We start from the raw sequence: 20708 nt of genomic DNA on the forward strand, positions 1-20708 counted from the left end.
AGTGTTGTGTTTTGCTAAGCTAATGTTAGCATCGCCCTGTGTGACCTCGTGTCCACAGACCAGTCACAGACAGCGGCCTCGGTGAAAGTGTGCAAATATATTTCATGTCTTTGTCATACAAACAACAGTGATCAAAATCTGACTCATGTTCAGAGAGGAAGACGCCGGAGGCCGACGTCTCCGGGACATACAGTGCATGTTATAGGTCAAAGGTCAAAGGTCATGTGCTGCAGAGGAAACACAGCGTGAAAAAACACAGTAAAGATCAGGGTTACTCTGTGAGAATTATTATATACACACAATATGCAGCGTCTAACACTAACACACACACACTGCACTAAAGTTCTAACATAATCTATCAAGGTACAGAAAGGTGAAAGGTCAACATGTAGTCATACACACACATGTTCAAACTGATCCAAACCAGAGCTGTGGCAGCAGGGGGTGGTGTGTGTGGGTGTTGCGTGTGTGTGTGTGTTCTGTAGTAAACCGTCCAAACACTTATGGTCAGGTGTGATTGAAAACACTGAGGCGATTACAAAATATCATTCTCACTAATAAGTTGTGACCATTAAAATATGAATATAAATGTGTTAAAATATTTGATTCCAATGTGATGATCGAAGTTTCCGATCATACATCCAGCTGTGGTACTGTGAATACACTTCATAGCATGTTGTGTCTCAGGCTAACAGCTAGCGGCTCACTAGCTAACATATATATTCCTAGAATATGTAATTCAGCTAATAACATGAAGGAGTTCAGTATTTTTTTGTCGGGCTAACAGCTAACAGCTAGCAGCTCAGTATAGCCGAGGACCACTGCTGATGTGTTTTCAGGCCCTGACAGCCTCCTGTGTGCAGGATTTAATCAGGCGTTTGTCGTCAGTGGCTAATTGTGCACTGAAAAGTGGCAGACACACACAGGGGCTTCAGGGCAGCCAGTTCCAGTGCGGGCCAGTTGTTGTTTTGATTGTTAGTCTGACCCGGGGTTTACACCGCACGCGAAAGTGCAGCGAGGCGCTTTACGGACACAATACGCCCGTCTGTCTCACAACAGCAATTTACACCAGGAGCGTTTCAGAAGCGCAGCGCTGTGTAGCGCTGCCTCCATACACCTTTCTGATGTCGTCCTTATAAAGACATGTTCTATCATATAAAAAGCTGTACATGTCTGTGGCTGTTTCTCTGCCGGTAGTAAGGTTAAATCAGTGAGAGTTCAGTCTGACAGCATTTTATTTTGAAATCCACCGGAAACTCTTTTATTCTGGTGCCTGACTTCCTGTCTGCTCGATGTCGTTGGTGCAAACAGACGCGTGTTGGGCGCGACACATCTCCAAAATAGAACTGCCGTGTATCACTCGCGGAGCAGCAACGCTTCTAAAACGCGCTGCTGCGCGGCCGGTGTAAATACTCTCACTGACTATCATGGAAGCGTTTCACAGCGCCTGACGCTGCGCTGCAGTTACGCTGCAGTTACGCATCCGGTGTAAATCTGGGGTTACAGCGGACTGACCGGGTGTTGCTGTTTAAAAAGTGGTGTGAACCCCAGGACTGGTCGGATCGTTGGTAACATGAAGCAGAAGCTCAGTGCAGCATGGTGTGGTGCAGTGTGGGTCTGGACTGTGGTGCATGAACAGGGCGTGGTGTAGCGGTGTGGTTACAGACCGGCCCAGTAGCTTCTCCCAGTTTAGTGCAATCTAGAATCATTCAGTCCAGTTTTCTGTGTTTCCATACGTGTCAGAGCTGGTCTGTGATAATAAGGCTGGATCAGTCTCTGTGTGGTCTGGTCCGGTCCAGTTCAGTCCGACCTGATCCTCTCCGGTCCGGGCCGGTCCAGTCTAAGCAGCCACACAGTGGTTGGGTCTACGCGACATGACGTATCCTCTCCTGCAGACGCAGCGGAAGGATCCGTCCGTGTTGACGCAGCGAGCGTTCACACACGGGAACTCCACGCTGACGCTGTCCTCACACTCGTTCATATCTGAAAACACAATCACCAATAATCAGAAGCTGATTGATGAGCCCCCGCCCCCCCCGTCAGCCTACCTATACAGGTCATGGAGGTCATGTCCAGCTCGTATCCCTGGTAACAGTCACAGGTGTAGCCCTCTGCAACACGAATACACCTGCCGTTCTCACAACCATGCAATATCCACAATCCTCTGCTGCACTGGCATACGGCTCATAGCGCCCTGAGAGGTGAGAGAAAGAAGAGGAAGAGGAAGAGGAAGTGGAAGTGGAAGAAGAAGAAGAAGAAGAAGAAGAGGAAGAAGAAGAAGAGGAAGAAGAAGAGGAAGAAGAGGAAGCGGAAGAAGAAGAGGAAGAAGAAGAGGAAGCGGAAGAAGAAGAGGAAGAGGAAGAAGAGGAAGAGGAAGAAGAAGAGGAAGTGGAAGTGGAAGAGGAAGAGGAAGAAGAAGAGGAAGCGGAAGAAGAAGAGGAAGAGGAAGAGGAAGTGAAGAAGAGAGGAAGAAGAAGAGGAGAAGGAAGCGAGAAGAAGAGGAAGAGGAAGAAGGGAAGAGGAAGAAGAAGAGGAAGTGGAAGTGGAAGAAGAAGAGGAAGAAGAAGAGAAGGAAGTGGAAGAAGAAGAAGAAGAGGAAGAGAGGAAGAGGTCATGTAGATCTGATTATCATCATAACAATGAGCCTGAAGCTGTGGACTCACTCTCATACACCCTCCTCGGTGCTCCTCCTCCTGCTCCTCCTCCTCCTCCCTCTCCTGTCAGTGAAGGGGGGGAAGGGCGGTCCCGGCCTCCATGTCCTTTCCTCCTCCTCCTCCTCCTGATCCTCGTATCGAGCTCCGGGCAGTGGGGCCAGACTCAGAGGAGGACCGTTAGGCCGGGACGGAGGGAGGGGCCGGGACCCAAATCCAATCTCAGCTCGGGGGTCGGGGGGGAGGCGGAAAGACGGAGGGCGGGGCGGAGATCCGTCAGGGGGTCCAAAGTCTCCTTCAGTGTAATAAGGGGTGCTGAGACACAGACAGGAAGTTACAGAGAACAGCAGGTTATCAGCTCACACACCTGGCAGGAAGGAGGCCTCCTCACCCGTACTCAGGTCTGCGGTAGGAGTCATCCGGCAGACCGAAGGAGGCGGGAGTCCTCCCTCTGAAGCTGGACCTGCTGCCCCCTGCTGGAGAGTAGTCATCATAGTCAGGACGACTGAAGTCTCTGCTGGGAGCCACCACAGGAGGGAAGAAGTCCAGACTGTAGGGAGGAGCTGAGGAGGGGAGAGGAGAGGAGAGGCGAGGAGAGGAGAGGAGAGGAGAGGAGAGGAGAGGAGAGGAGAGGAGAGGAGAGGAGGAGAGGAGAGGAGAGGAGGAGGAGGAGGAGAGGAGAAGGAGAGGAGGAGGATCAAATTGTGACCAAAGTAAAAAGGAACTGGAAAAAGAAGTGTGACATGTGCTCATGTTGGTACCTCCTGCTCCTCGTCCAGCTCCAGGTCTCACTACAGGTTCTGGTCCAGCTGAGTCTGGGTAGCTGTTGGGTACAGCGGAGGAGAGATGGAGCTGCAGAGAGCGGCGTAGTCCTCTGCAGAGACAGACAGACACTGCTGACGTCACCTGACACACACACACAACTGAACGTCCCAATCAGACACGTGCGTCCGCTCGATGGGAGCGTGGCAGACCTGAGTCGGAGGAGGGACAGAGGGCGCAGCCCATCCCCCAGCCCTCCCCGTACAGACAGCAGCAGTCCATGAAGGTGACCTGAGCCCCCAGCAGAGGACTCTGACACAGCAGGTCAGCAGTGACCTGCTGCCAGCACACAGACAGGTTCTCATCTGATAAACAGAAACAAGCACAGAGAGGATCAACAACCAGGCGGCTGAGTCACAGTCGGCATCTGTTTCTACGCAGATGATGCGTTTTATTCTCATCTGATAGCTAGTTAGCTTAGCCTAGCTTTCACCAAGTAAGACAAACAAAACTTCCAACCCAGTCCATGAACCGAGTGAGGAGCAGAGGGACACAGGAGGAAGGAAGAAGTCCGGCCAAAGGTCCTTCAGCCCCTGGTCTTACCCACGGTGAGGTGGGAGGAGTTGACACAGTTGCGCTGCGTGTCGTCCAGCACCAGAGGAGGCTGACAGCTGCAGTAGTACGAGCCCACGGTGTTACACAGACGCCTCCAACACAGCTCTCCTCCTCACACTCGTCATGATCTGAGACACACAGGAGGCTTTAAACTTTGATCTGTGTGTTATCGGCTGGTGTGTGTGTTGTGTGTGGTGTGTTTGTACCGACACACTCCAGCAGTGTGCTGTTGTAAACGTATCCACTGGAGCAGTAGCCAGCTGTATCCGGGGATGTTGTTCACACACACTCCGTTCTTACACACCTCAGCTGGAAAGCGCTTACACTCGTCCACATCTGGAAATCACACACACAGACACACACAGACACACACAGACAGACACACAGGTGTAAACAGAGCATCTATGTGTGTGTGTCTGTCTGTGTGTGTCTCTGTGTGTGTGTGTGTGTTTGTGTCTGTGTGTGTGTCTGTCTGTGTCTGTGTGTGTCTGTGTGTGTGTTTCTGTGTGTGTCTGTGTGTGTGTGTCTGTGTCTGTGTGTCTGTGTCTGTGTGTGTGTGTCTGTCTGTGTGTGTCTGTCTGTGTACCTCTGTAGCTGAAGGCCCCTGGTCCTGCAGTGATGTACCCTCTCCCACTGGGACACAGGGACAGGAACTCCGCTGAAACACAGACCAGCTGTCAGGTGATGTGGACAGATGTGAAAGCAGCGTCTCTCTGCTGCGTGTCTCACCTGAGTCCACAGGGGGACAGGTGTGGTACAGGCAGCCCAGGCCCCATCCCTCCCCCGCCGTGCAGCAGCACTCCTGATGGGTGGTGTTTGTGGCCAGCAGGCTGCAGGTCCCCCGATCAGCCAGGTTGTAGTAACACTCCCTCAGCTCACCGGGACGAGCTGCGGGGAGGGGGGACACCACTGGAGACACGTCCACCACGCTGCCATGGGAGGAAGAGGAGGAGGAGAAAGAGGAAGAGGAGAGGAAGAAGAAGAAGTGGAAAAAGCTGGGGACTGTCTCCACCTCTGGAGGAAAAAGGAAAACGGGCACAGTGAGGACATGAAGACAGATGTCCTTGTTTTGGAGACAAACGTCCTCATTTGTGTGTGTGTGTGTTTTACCGCGTGCTGCAGCTCTGACACACTGTCTGGTTGTGGTTGTCAAAGTGCTCTCCTGCTCCGTCACACTCACACATGAAGGACCCCCTCCACGTTCTCACAGCGAGCTGAGCCACACACCCCGGCCAGAGACACACACTCGTCCACATCTGTGGACACACACATGACGTTTGTGTGTTTAAACCATGACAACAAGGATAGATGAAGACAGGCGTGTGGACAGACATGTTTACAGAGGTGTGGACAGGCGTTGTGGACAGAGGTGTGGACAGGGTGTGGACAGAGGTGTGGACAGACATGTGGACAGAGGTGTGGACAGACGTGTGGACAGGCGTGTGGACAGAGGTGTGGACAGGCGTGTGGACAGAGGTTGGACAGGCGTTGTGGACAGAGGTCGTGACGGACATGTGGACAGAGGTATGGACAGGCGTGTGGACAGAGGTGTGGACAGAGTTGTGGACAGACGTGAGGACAGGCGTGTGGACAGAGGTGTGGACAGAGTTGTGGACAGACGTGAGGACAGGCGTGTGGCAGGAGGTGTGGACAGAGTTGTGGACAGACACGTACCATGCACACCTTCCCCATCAGCGGTGGAGGTGTTAGCCCTGGTCACACACACACGGTAGGTTCCTATCAGGTTCTGGCAGAAGGCGTGGAAGTCCACACACCGACGTGTGGTGCATTCATTAACATCTGAGAGGAGAGGAGGAGGTCACAGTGTGTGTGGTCTGTGTGTGTGTGTCTGTGTGTCTGTGTGTGTGTGTGTCTGTGTGTCCTGTGTGTCTGTGTGTGTGTGTCTGTGTGTGTGTGGTGTGTGTGTGTGTCTGTGAGAGGCGTGCTCAGGACTTACCTACACACCTGCCCTGTGTGACTGGTTAGCCCGGCTCACAGGAAGTGAGGCAACGGTAAGAACCAATCGTATTCTCACACGCTGTGACCCCACACACTGCACCGCCGGACGAGACGCACTCATCAACATCTGAGAGAGAGAGATGACTGTGGTCCTCACAAAGATACAAGTACACACAGAGAGTGAAAAAAGTAAGTGTGTTTATGTTTGTGTTTATATTTGTGTGCGTGTGTATGAGTGAGTGTGTGTTTATGTGTGTGAGTATGTGTTTGGTGTGTGAGTGGTGTGTGTTTATGTGTGTATTTGTATCTGTGAGTGTGTTTGTGAGTGTGTGTGTCTGTTTATGTGTGTGTGTGTTTATGTTTGTGTGTGTCTGTGTGAGTGTGTGTGTTTATGTCTGTCTGTGTGTGTGTGTGTGAGTCTGTTTGTGTGTGTGTGTGTTTATGTGTGTGTGTGTGTCTGTGTGTGTTTATGTGTGTGTGTGTTTGTGTGTTTATGTGTCTGTGTGTGTGTGTGTTTATGTCTGTGTGTGTGTTTATGTCTCTGTGTGTGTGTGTGTCTGTGTGTGTGTTTATGTGTGTGTGTGTCTGTGTGTGTTTATGTGTGTGTGTGTTTGTGTGTCTGTGTGTGTGTTTATGTCTCTGTGTGTGTGTGTGTCTGTGTGTGTGTGTGTGTTTATGTCTCTGTGTGTGTCTGTGTGTGTGTTTGTGTGTGTGAGTGTGGTGTGTTTATGTGTGTTTATGTTTGTGTTTATGTCTGTCTGTGTGTGTGTGTCTCTGTGTGTTTCTGTGTGTGTGTGTCTGTGTGTGTGTGTGTGTCTGTGTGTGTGTGTGTGTCTGTGTGTGTACCCAGGCAGGCGGTCCTCTCAGGGTTGGCAGTGAAGCCAGTCTGACACTGGCACTGGAAGGAGCCCTCGGTGTTCACACAGCGGCCGTCTGAACACACACCGGGCTTCACACACTCGTCCACGTCTGACATGTTTATCACAGGAAGACGTCGTCATATCCATAAATTATGACTTCATGACTTTTTGTGTTATTAAAACTACATTTAATATAAATAACTGACTTTGAACCCACAGCAGTTTCCTGGAGTTCAGGGGTTTAAAATGCTTGATTACAGTCTGACAGCGCTGTGCTCAGTAAGGATCAGTTGGAGGCGCTGCACTCACCGAGGCAGGCCGTCTTATTGTGACTGAGTGTGAATCCCTGTGAACACACACAGGTGTAGGATCCGGGCGTGTTCACACACTCTCCTCTGGAGAAACAGAAGTCCCCCCTCCAAACACTCGTTGACGTCTGAGGACACAGGTTATTATGCATCTGAGCGATATCTGAGCGATGTGTGCAGTTCATTTACCTCCACAGTGTCCCCCTCACCTCTGCACTGCCTCCCCAGGCCAGCGGTCCGATACCCGGGCGGACAGTCGCACCTGAACGAGCCCACGGTGTTCACACACACACGCTCTGCCTCGCACGCTCCGGCGCTCGCACACTCGTCTACATCTGCAGCAGAGACGTTAACGACGCGTCAGCATGCGGCGCAAGCGATGGAAACATGACTGTGTGTGTGTGTGTGTGTGTGTCTGTGTGTGTGTGTACCTGTGCACTGTCTGTTGGTGAGTGTGTATCCCGGCCGACAGGACACACATCTGTATGACCCCACAGAGTTCACACACATCTGCCCTGGACATTGAGACGGCTCTGCACACTCGTCTACATCTACACACACACACACAGACACACACACACACACAGAGTTGTTACCTGGTGTTAGTGAGTGATTCACGCTGTTGTAGTGTTGTCGTACAGTACAGGCGCTGTACCTGTGCAGGTGTTGTTCTGGAGCTTGTAGCCATGGCGACAGACACAGCGGTAGCTTCCAGGTGTGTTTTCACAGCGCCCGTTGGAGCAGGGGTTCTTACGACACTCATCGATGTCTACACACAGTCACAGGCATCAAACACACTCTGAGGTGATAGGTGTTCGATCTTATGATATGAGAATATTCTATATTTGTATTATATTTGCTTTGACTCATTTTGCTTTACTCATCATTTTATATTCACTTAATAATATAAGAGGTAAATCAAATGATTCTAACATACTGTCTGAGTGTTGTGTTGTGTTGTGTTGTGTGTGTGTGTGTTACCTGTGCAGAGCCTGTTGAGCAGTCCATACCCAGGCTGACAGGACACGCAGTGGTACGAGCCCTGTGTGTTGATGCACTCCTGACCTGGACACTGCAGAGGGTCCACACATTCGTCCATGTCTGAGACACACACACACACACACACACACACACACACACACACACACACACACACACACACACACACCCCTCGTTCAGCTGTGTCGTTTCACACCGGGTCATAGACTTTGCTGCCACCTTGTGTTTGTACCTGTGCAGCTGTTGCCGTTCAGCCGGTAACCGAGGTGACAGACACACTGGAAGCTGCCGGGCGTGTTCTCACAGCGACCGTCACTGCAGGGGCTGTGCTGGCACTCGTCGATGTCTGAGGGTTCAGCAGCAACTTATTTACTGATATTTACTTCCTGTGAATTAACCACTGACAGTAGAAACTATGGACAGAGCTTCCGTGACGTAACTGTTTGTTTCTGAAGAGCCGTTCTGAGGCTCGGTGGGAGGCTCCGGGACGTGATGACCGCCGCCATGTTGGCAGCGTCACGTCCGCCATAACTTCAAATATACAAAGAGCCCCCCCCCCCCTACAACTGACACTAGAAGAGAACCTATCATCTGAGACCAGAGTGGTTTTTGTACCAGGCTGTAAACATGTTTTTTCCTGCTGTCGGCCATTTTACCATGGGAGTCTATGGGAACTGACTCACTGCTGGAGCCAGCCCCCAGTGGTTGCAGCCTGAACTACAAGTTTTGACACTTCTGCATGGGCTTCAAGTCTGAGCCCTGGAGGCTGCAGCTTGGAATTAACAGAGTCGGAATAAAAGGAAACATCATGTCTTCATGATTGACAGGTGACAGCAGCTAATCTGTAGGGCGTCACAAACAGAAACAGGAAGTGGGCACCTCGGCAGCTGGTCTGCTGGTTGTTGCTTCTGTATCCGGACGGACACACACACCTGTAGCTTCCAACGGTGTTCACACACTCACCAACTGGACACACACTAGGAGACTGCGAGCACTCGTTCACATCTACACACACACACACACACACACACAGGCATATAGAAACTATGATACAATACACTGCAGAAACTAAACAATCCTTTATTTCTTATATTTTTGATAAATATGTGTTGTTTAAATACAGTGCGTCCAAACTTAAACCTGCTGCTGGTTCTTACCCTGGCAGTACGTGCGCTGAGCGTTGGGCTGGTATCCCTGCTCACACACACATGTGTGTTTTCCTCCTGGCTGATCCACACATCGTCCACGGCCACACACCCCCGGTCTGCTCTCACACACTCCTCGCACTGCTGCACGCACACAAACACATATTATTGTTGACTGTATGTTGTTGCTGAAGGAAGTTTAATTTTTGTTGGGACCCACTCTGGACTCTACTGGGCCGGGTTGTTGGGCTCGCAGCTGGTCTCTTATCCGGTGGAGGGGGGGCTACGCCCGGCCTCAACCCACGCTCTGGGCTCTGCGGCTGCGTCAGAGGAGGGAGAGCGTCCCCTCGGGCTGCTGGCTGATCAGGCTGAGCCACAGAGGAGGAACGACCACCTGCTGAGAGCCGAAACCAGGACAAAGTTCGTATGAATGAAACGCACAGTACAGTCTGTACAGGACTTGACATTCACTGTTACCCTGACTCCTGGTGGATGGAGGCTGAGGTCTTGGCTGTATTGTGAATGATGGGACAGAGTCAGGTTGGCTCTGCTGATCTCCTGGTCGCCCTTGAGAGACCGTGGTACTGCTGCCAGGCTGCATGGGCCTGGATGATGGAGAGCTGGCAGCTGGATGGGCTGAGGCTGAGGTGGAGTCTGAGGTTGAGGCTGAGGCTGAGGTTGTGGGCGAGGCTGGGGCTGAGGTTGAGGCTGAAGTGGAGTCTGAGGCTGAGGTGGAGTCTGAGGCTGAGGTGGGGTCTGAGGCTGAGGTCGTGTCTGAGGCTGAGGCTGGGGCTGGGGGCGAGGCTGAGGTTGGGAGTCCGGGCGAGGTTGAGGATGGGCAGGGCTAGGTCTGCTGCCAGCTGATGGAGCACTGGAGATACTTGTTCCTCCAGAGGAAGATGGTTTCTGCTGAGTGCTGGATGCTCTGCTGCTCCCTGAGGGGGGTGTCACAGAGTCTCATTAACAATCAGTAACACCGTACAGAACGCAGATTCTGTGAGCAGATACCCTGTATGTCCTGGTCGCTGCGGGGGTAACAGCGGAGCTCCTTGACTGCCCAGCTGCTCCGTGGCCCTCTGGGTGAACTGAAGGGCTGAGGGCGAGTAATGGTACCCCGGACCGGCTGGACAGATCTCCTTAAAAGCCACTGAAGACAAGACAGGGAAGAAGATTGAGAAAGTGTCTGAGCGCCACCCTCCCAAACAAGTTCTGGATGCTTGCGTGTCACCAACCTGAACCAAAGTACGGACACCTCTGGCAGTCGGGTCCCCAAGCTTTGCCTACACGGCTGCAGCAGCAGATCTGTTTGGTGATGTTCTTGAGGATGGGCAGAGCGCAGGAGGATGGACCCAGACCAGAACCCAGCACCCGGTAACACTGACCCTTCTCCTCTGATATCACACTCTGAGCTGAGGAGGACACAGACAGGGATGTGTTAGAAAAGACGCTTGTAGGTGAGTCCAAAGTGATCTGAAGCCACAGCGCCAGCAGAACCTGCTGCATGCAGAACCGGTACATGCTGTCAACAGAGAGACGTTCAGACTGAAGACAGACAGAAACCAAGCAGGAGACACGGTGCAGGAACAGAGAGCAGGCTGTGTGAACCCACCAGAACCTAAACCTCCGACTGGGTCCAGTTAACAACACAGACCCAAGCTGCCGGCCTCCACTCAGGAAGACAGTTTCTCCAAAGTAAAGAGCTGTGTTGTGAGTCCTCCCTACAGCAGGGGGCACTCACAGCTCACATGGTGTCAGGCTCCACCTACCTGCTGCTCTGTATGATCTATGGACTCTCATGGACAAAGTAAAAACAAGCAGCTGCACATACACAGCCCTGACAGACACACACAGAGGTGCTGTTAACGGACCAGCTGTAAGCTTTGTTAGTGTTGTCGTCGGTTACCAGGCAGACCAGCATCCTCCCTCCTCTGGTTCTGTAAATGCCGGTCAGAATAAGCAGAACACCAGTCAGGCTTCACAGAAACTGTCCGAGCTCCACCGGCGCGACCACGGGTCTGCTGAGCGCCACCGAACAACAAGACGCCCGCTGGCCTTCCAGAGCGTGGGAGGGTTTATGAGCTCTGATGCTAAAATATGAACAGGATCTCTAGACGCCCTGCAGTCTGACGAAAACCTCCTCTGACGGCTGGTTTTATAAAACTTTAAATAGTGATCAGCACGTTTCACGTGTTCCCAGTGGTGGAGAGGAAGAGGACGCCTGAATGTTTCCACTGTTTCACAGCCTCTACATTAGAGTGATGCATTCAAAGACCATCAGACTGAATGGCTGCTGTGTAGGATGTTTAACATGTACTGCTGGGATTAAGAGTCAGATTTATATTTTTAGATTAGCACAATCCCAGAAACTCTGATCGTGTTCATTGTTTAATATATCTGAGATAAGCCACCACAAACTGTCCCGTCATGGTCAGCGGACGTTGCGACTCAGGAAGTCCTGACAGGAGTCGGCATTATTCCTCAATTCATTCCCAAGCCGGCGGGTGCGCGTGTTAGAGAGTGTGTGTGTGTGTGTGTGTGTGTGTGTGTGTGTGTGTGTGTTACTTACAGATGCAGATTCCATGTGTGGCGTCGAGGATGAACCCCACCCTACACACACAGCTATAGCTCCCCCTGGTGTTCACACAGATCCCATTCTCACACAGCCCCGGCTGGAGGCATTCATTCACATCTACACACACAGACACACACAGACACACACACGGGCGATGGACATGAACTCGTGAGGCTTTTCTCAGACACGGAGCAGCTGATCCTAACAGGCCTGTTGTCCGTGTTGTTTACAGATGAAGTTTTTGGATAAACTGACGTGTTGGGTCAGAGAACATCAGAGATAAACGCATGTGAGACGTCAGAGACCCACACAGCGCTGAGGACATGTGGCAGGACATCAGACAAGAGGCTTCAAAAGATTTAGTGTCTCAGGTGGTCCTGTGACCTCTGACCTTTGTGTGTGTGTGTGTGTGTGTGTGACTCACCAACACATTTTGTTCCGTTGGCCCATTCAAACCCAGCAGGACAGCTGCTGTTGTTTTGACCTGATGATGATCAATAACAAAGTAAGGGAACGATTATCTGATCACACTGGTCGCAAAATGTGATGTCATACGTTTCTGACTGACAGATGGCTCGACAGAGGGGCGTGTCTGTCTGACTGACTTGTTTCTTATTTATATCTGCTGACATGTAGCCGCCTTCAGAGCATTTGATTGGCCGTCTTCAAACGACGTCTCCATCTGCACCGACGTCTGGCCAAACTAGGGGGCGCCGTCATCAAAATACAAACTGCACTTTACTGTGTCTACAGAGACCCGAGAAGAAACATGGCCACATGCCACACTCCTGTCTCCAAAACATCACCCAGCTGGAAACACACTGTGTGTGTGAGTATGTGTGTGTGAGTGTGTGTGTGTGTGTGTGTGTGTGTGTGTGTGTCTGTGTGTGTGAGTATGTGTGTGTGTGTGTGTGTGTGTGTGTGTGTGTGTGTGAGTGTGTGTGTGTGAGTGTGTGTGTGTGAGTGTGTGTGTTCCATCACTACGCTCTGTGTCTGTGTTTTAAAGGTGTATTGCATCATTCTTTACAGGCTGTATGCCAACAAGTGATCTAACACGACTTCCTGAGTGTGTACACACACACACACACACACACACACAGATGTGTGTTAAAGGCCTACAGTCCCACAGAGCTGCATTCCTTTACTGTTAGTCAGCTGTACAAGAACTAGAAAGCATCATTACTTACTGTGTGTGTGTGTCTCTGTGTGTGTGTGTGTCTCTGTGTGTGTGTGTGTCTCTGTGTGTGTGTGTGTGTGTGTGTTGTGTGTGTGTGTCTGTGTGTGTGTGTGTGTGTGTGTGTGTGTCTCTGTGTGTGTCCCTGTGTGTGTGTCTGTGTGTGTGTGTCCCTGTGTGTGTGTGTGTGTGTGTCTCTGTGTGTGTCCCTGTGTGTGTGTCCCTGTGTGTGTGTGTCCCTGTGTGTGTCTGTGTGTGTGTGTCTGTTTGTGTGTGTGTGTCTCTGTGTGTGTGTCCCTGTGTGTGTGTGTGTGTGTGTGTCTCTGTGTGTGTGTGTGTGTGTGTCCCTGTGTCTGTGTGTGTGTGTCCCTGTGTGTGTCTGTTTGTAAGGACCAGGCAGAGGACACTGAGGACACTGAGCCTGTCCAGGCTGTAGGATGCTGAGTGTTTGAGGAGTCAGACGTGTTTTTTCGGGGTCAGTGTGTAAAAACGTCATCATGTAAACTTTCTATAAGATTTCTAGAATCTTTCCGTCAGCGTGTCAGAGCACCGTGTGTGTGTGTGTGTCTGGTTTGTGTGTGCTGATGTTGGCCTGTGTGAGGGTCGACTAACACGCAGCTGAATGTCAATCACTCTGCAGTGACCTGCAGAGATACCTGGAACAAGCTGCTCGCCCAGAACCACGCTCAGAAGTGACGCAGTTTTTCCTTCCACATGATCCAAATATGGAAACTTCAGCCAGCAGCTAATGTGTGTGTGTGTGTGTCTGTGTGTGTGTGTGTGTACCTGTGTTGTCAGGACAGAGGACACATTCATTGATCCCCCATGCCTTCCCGATCCCTCTGCAGCACATATCCTTGCTCCTCAGACCAGGAAGAGGAGAGCTGCACTACACACACAGACACGCACAGACACACACACACACACACACACACAGTATCAATACACAGTACTCACAGTCCACACTGGAGGCCTCAGGACAGATGCCCCCGTGTAGAGGCGGGGTTTAAAGTCTCTCACCTGTCCGTCCTTCACCTCTCTGAAACAGTACTTGAAGCTGGACTGCTGGGTGTAGATGCCGCCGCCTCGCACCGTCTGGGCCTGGATTCTGCCTCCTGCTGGAGCCGGAGCACCAGCTGACCCTGAGGTGGAGGAGAGTGTTCGCAGGGCAGAGCTGTGTCCAGAGACCTGCAGCAGACAAAGATGGAGGCCGTAAGTGTGACCTGCCCGATCAGAGAGGCCCATTGTGTCTTTACCTTCATGACTTGGTGGATCTTTACGCTGGCCTCAGGGGGGTGCTGGACTCTGACCTTTACCATGGAGGGACTGGGGGCTGCACACACATTTAAATTCAAACATGGTCACTGGGGTCAAGTTCAGGAATCTTCTGGATGTGGTATAATGTCAGTCTATTCACCTCCAGTCCTGGTTGTCTCCTGGTTCTGTCCTAGTGGGAGGAGGAACTCAGACCGGGTCAGCTCTTGCTTGACGACCTCATTGGTGGAGGAGGGCGAGGCTGAGGCAGCGATGGCCGCGGGGGCGACGGGGATGTGGCAGAACTTTCCGGTGAAGTCCGGGGGGCAGAGGCAGCGATCCTTGTGCAGGCAGAGGCCTCCGTTCTTACACAGCAGAGGACAGAGGACTGCAGGAGGTAAAAACACAGCGTGGTTTATTCTGAGGTGCTAATACACAAGACAAACAAAACCTCTGCGGCGCCCCCTGGTGTGTGAAGCCAGCTGATCCCTTCTGAGGTTATTTTTTTTGGTTAGCTGGTGTGTGGGTCTGTAACAAAGATCACCGCCCTAATGGGACGGAGGTGGAACCGGGCTCCACAGAACCAGCCGGCCACTTCCTGCTTCCTGTCTGGGCTCGTGCCACAGGATGCCTGTGCATTGTTACCCAGAGTTCAGCTTGTGCTGAAGCTCTCCACTAATGAGCTGAATACCCAGAAGTCTGTGCAGCAGGAAGGAGCGCTGCAGGTTTGTTACAGATCAGAGGATCAGGCTGGAGGCGGGCTCATGGTCCAGGAGCAGGTGTAGTCTTAATGTAGAGTGGTCGGTTCATTTGTCTTCGAGCCATGTGAACTGGACTTCTTGTTCTCTGGAGCTTGGTCCTCAGGATTTGAATATTAAAGTAAAGTCTGCATGTGGAGTTCAGGGACTCTTCCAGGGTTCATGTTGGAGCAGCAGAAACACCAGAGCACCTTACAGGAAGTTCCTCCAGACACTCACTGAACTTGTGTTATTATATTTATCTATGATACAAGTTTGAAACTCTTTGATATTAGCGATGAAATGAAGCTAATGCTGCTAAACTTACTTTAGCTAATGTTGTGTATGTGTGTGTACACACCCTCAGTGTGTTCTCACACAGACACACAGCTGCGTGTGTGGTGGTGTAAACACAGTTATCAAAGCGGTGGTCGCCCTGCAGATGGCCTGCATCAGAGTGCGCACAGACACACACGGTTTGGACGAGCTTTCTGGGGTGAATTAGAGAAAGGGGAGTGTGCAGGCATAAACATGAAGGATTGAACAGATGAAGTGATATAAACACAAAGGAGGAACATGAGAAATCTGCTGGATGAACTTTTCATGTTGTTGGTTAAAATGTCCCACAATCCTCTGCTGCATTGTATCAGCTCTGTGAAATTCTGCTTTTATGTGAACGTCGACCCTCTGATGGCGTTCACCTCACGGTGCCATCGAAGGTAGAAGAGTCCTGTCTGTACAGCTGGGAACAGTTCTCCATTCAAGGCTGTGCTTTATGTTCTGCTTTGTTCTGCTGAATGTACATGTGTGCTACACAACAGTTCCTGTAATGGGCCTAAATTACCAGGATCCACAGACACACACACACACACACACACACACACACACACCTCCCTCTGTACTGTTAATCTTATCCAAATGTGCAGCCCGGAGACGCCGCTCCAAAGATTTAGCACAGTTAGCATTAGCTCATGTTTTTATTGAGAGTGTATTTGGAGGTGGGAGGGGGCGCTGCTGTAAGTGTAAACATGACCTCTGACCCCATGAGGTCATGCAGTTTGCATGCATGTGTTTGTCTGTGTGTACAGTGGTGTTAGGGACCGTGCAGGACATGAGTGTAAGTCTGTGTCTGTGTGAGGCGATGGGAACGTGTGTGAGAGGGTTAACTAATGAGAAATGAAAGCCACATGGCGGCTCCTCTCCCTCTGCCCTGTCTCCACTGAACATCCAGAGGCTGCACGGATTATCACACACACGTCCAGAGAATCAGCCGACAGACTGTCCACAGGGTGACCCAGCACACAACACACAACACACAACACACAACAACACAACAACACAACACACAACACACAACGCACAACACAACACACAACACACAACAACACAACAACACAACACACAACGCACAACGCACAACACACAACACACACAACAACACAACACACAACACACACAACAACACAACACACAACACACAACACAGCACACAACAACACAACACACAACAACACACAGCACACAACACACAACGCACAACACAACAACACACAACACACAACACAGCACACAACAACACAACAACACAACACACAACACACAACACACAACAACACACAACACACAACACACAACAACACAACACACAGCACACAACACACAACACACAACACACAACACACAACACACAACACAACAACACACAACACACACAACAACACAACACACAACAACACACAACACACAGCACACAACACACACAACAACACAACACACAACAACACAACACACAACACACACAACAACACACAACACAACAACACACAACAACACACAACACACAACACACAGCACACAACACACAACACACAGCAACACAACACACAACACACAGCACCCAACACACAACACACAGCACACAGCACACAGCACACAACACCCAACACACAGCACACAACACACAACACACAACACATAACACACAGCACCCAACACACAGCACACAACACACAACACATAACACATAACACACAGCACACAGCACACAACACACAACACACAGCACCCAACACCCAACACACAACACACAGCACACAGCACCCAACACACAACACACAACACACAGCACCCAACACCCAACACCCAACACCCAACACACAACACCCAACACACAGCACACAACACACAGCACCCAACACCCAACACACAGCACACAACACACAGCACACAACACACAGCACCCAACACCCAACACACAACACACAGCACACAGTACACCATGACACCAACAGTAACAACATGTTGTGTTCCTGGTCACAGCTCAGATGTGTGTCCTCCTGCAGAGTGAAGCTCATCCACTCAGGTCATTTCCCCCTCACCTGCGTCTGTCAGGCAGCAGACACAGAGCAGTAAAGCTGCCTGCACCCTATTGGACGAGGCAGTGATCAGAACAGCAGCGCTGCCTGATGACGGCCTGTGTGGGGCCTTCCTTCCTGGTTGTTTGTCTCTTAGGAACCGGTCAGTGACTGCAGACATGTTGAAGGGAGTGAAAATGAAACATCTCCTCTCCGTCCTGTGACTGTTTGCTGCAGCCTGCACACAACTATTCACTGGCTCTGCTTCAGCCTGCGAGCTCGGCCAACCATCAAACAGCTGCCGGTCATGTGACTCAGGTGGAAGAGCTTCATGACCTCATTCAGCTTGTTGACATATTTTGACTGCAGCAGCTTCTACAGCTGACGGCGTTCGGCTCTTCTGTTCACGTTTGTGTAGCTACACAGAGCTCACTGTGACTACAAACACTCCGAGAGACATCTGCATGATTTATGGTGCATGAAAAAAAGTGCAAACACATGGCGCACAGCACCGGCTGCAGTCTGCTCCCAAGCCGCCTGTGCTCTGGACTCACTTCGTTCTGATTTCAGGGAGGTTAGAAGCTGCATGATGTGTCCTTTCACACAGAAGGTTCCACAGTTAGTAACTTGGAGCACGCAGAGTTAAAATGTGTCTGCAGCGAACACGTGTGCAGCTTCAGAAATCAGTGTGAGTGTGTGAGGCGACGGAACACAGACGGCTCACACACATCATGTGTTACATGGACGCTCCTCTGGCCTGCTTTCCTTCCGAGCTCTGAACGCCTCACATGTTCTGTCTGGTTGTTATTCACAGCTGAGCACTTGATGTTCCTGTTCATGTTACATGTTAGATCCATGACAGAAGTGCAAACATACTGACCCTGATCCTGTCTAACCTTCTGCTTCATCACCCACAGGTTTCCTGACAAACTCAGAGGGCGGCCATCTTGGCAGCACCTGCCTGAGTCCCAGGTTTTCCAAATATGGGATAACAGGTGGCGCTGGGGCGGGTGAGTTCAGTTAAAGTTCTGTGTGCATGTTCAGTTCTGCTGTTTGGGGACACAGTGCATCCTAACACAAAGATCCTCTCAACCTTTACAGGACAGGTTAAAACTCACAGACTCTGAAGCCCGGTCCGTGGGAGCCCGGTCCGTGGGAGCCCGGTCCGTGGGAGCCTGGTCCGTGGGAGCCGTCTCTCCCTCCTCCTCCCCCCTCTGCGCTGCTGTGCAGTGTGGTCACGTTGCCTTTCTCGCAGTAGTTGACACATCGCTCCTGGCTGCAGCGCACCTTGCAGATGGTCGGCGTGAACATCACCTGGATCCTCTCCAGCCCTCCTCCGCCTGTCTGTCCGTCCGCTGGCAGCAGAGAGGCAAAGAGCATGAAGAGGGGCAGAGAACAGCGGAGTCGTGGCTGCAGCATGGCGAGTGTTGGCGGTCAAACTTCTTGAGTTTGCTGCATGGCCCGAAAAACCCCAAAGCTCTGAGTCTGCCTCGCTCGGCCCTCGCTCTCCCTTTCTTGCTCTGTGGTTGAGTGAAAACGAGCGTTGCAGGAAAAAGGAGGGAAGGAAGGAAGAAGAAGGCCAGGCGCTCCCCTCCCCGCTCGACACACACTCTGTGTGAGCGAGCGAGCATCACAGAGGGAGAGAGAGAGGTAATTGAAAGCAGTGTGCAGGGCTGGGCTCAGCTCCAAACTAAATGTTTAGCAGGGATCTGGTCCATCGGTCCACACCGAGGGAGAGCGAGCATTGCTCTGCGAGTCCTCCCCCTCTCTCTCTTATTTTATTGGCCATCTCTGGGTAGGAACAGGGGCCCTGTATCTGCTCACAGTTTCACAACAGCCTGCAGAGCCTTACAGGACGTCACAGCTGTGATGCAACCCAGGACACTCTGTGTGTGTGTGTGTGTGTGTGTGTGTGCAGCACTTCCTGTCTCTCAGCTCCTGAGGGAAACATCTGGCTCTTCTTCAGCTGCTGAACGACCTCTGCTCACCAGCTGGCCTCTAAAGGCTGCTCCTGAGCTGTGTGACCCCCCCCCACTGAGCTCCTCCACCACAGATAAACCAGGTTTCACCACCACAGTTAGAGCTGATGGAGCTGATGGAGCTGATGGAGGAGCAGAGGACGTCTTTAGGAGGACTCTACAAGTCCAGACGCTTTGCTTCAACCTTCTCTACTGTGTACAAATCTACTCTCTGATGTTATGATGGCGTGTGAAGAGGAAGAGGAGAGGCTTCATCACAGCTGACTGCTGAGCAGGTCATTGTCAGTCTGTCTCTGAGGGACTGAACAGCGGGCCGGCTGCAGAAGGTGCCGATCAGCCCTGACGGTCTCATCCATCACATCAGGATCTGTGAAGAACCTGATTAAACCTGCAGAGCGCCCAGGTACTCTGACCTGCAGCCCTGACTGCAGGGATCCGTCTGTGTGATCCAGACCCTCCTGAGGGGCCCCTGCGGCGTGGAGGGCCGAGGCTCAGAGGGGAACAGAGGCTGGTTGTTCCTGCGGGTGTTTGTCTATGAGCTCACGTCCTGACTGACGGCAGACTGTGTAACGAGCAGCACACGGAGCCTGGAAACACTGTGACTACATTATTATTGTCGTCCCCCTGTGTGTCAATGCTCCGACCCCGAGGAACCGGGGCCACGCTGACCCACATACCAACACAAATCCTCTGCTGCCATAGTTCTGCGGTCTGGAGCCAACGGTGCGGGACACACTGCTGAACCCACAAACACCTGGGACCCCTGAGCTGCAGAGCAGACCCTGGGACCTACCCCAGGATCGACCCCGGGACCGACCCTGGGACCGACTCCGGGACCGACCCCAGGACCGACCCCGGGACCGACCCCGGGACCGACCCAGGGACGGCCCCGGGATCGACCCCGGGATCGTCCCCGGAATCGTCCCTGTGACGTGCTGGAAGGAAATCTGAGGACTGGTGAACTGAACAGCTGTGTCCTCGGTCAGATTAACACCTGAGCTCAGACGTTTGATTTCTGTGTCTTCGTGTTTAGAATGTATTTGCTGCGGTCGAGCGGCGTCTCCATCGCTGCTCCGCTCGGCCCACAGCTGAACGATGACAGGAACTGTGTGAGGCTGTAATCGCAGCGATCAGGCCTGAGCTGTGTGAACAGCTTATCTGAAGCTCACAGTGAAACAGCTCCATTAACAGCTGGAAAATAAACAACATTCCAGCGGAGCGGGGCCACTGGACTCGACCTGTGCGTACAGCTTATCTCTCAGCGCCGACTATCAGCTCACACGTCCTGCTAAATAATGATCCACACGTGGAGGTATGTGTGTAGTACACAGTAAGATCA

At 51.8% G+C, this 20708-nt stretch overlaps 1 pseudogene; it reads right to left on the reverse strand.

Annotated features, from left to right (window-relative positions):
- Positions 1-1764: 1764 nt before the first annotated feature.
- LOC114445180 (latent-transforming growth factor beta-binding protein 4-like) lies at positions 1765-19145 on the reverse strand (annotated as a pseudogene).
- Positions 19146-20708: the final 1563 nt, after the last annotated feature.

This window comes from Parambassis ranga, chromosome 13 (genome assembly GCF_900634625.1).
Source record: "Parambassis ranga chromosome 13, fParRan2.1, whole genome shotgun sequence".
Taxonomy (NCBI): Eukaryota; Metazoa; Chordata; class Actinopteri; family Ambassidae; genus Parambassis; species Parambassis ranga.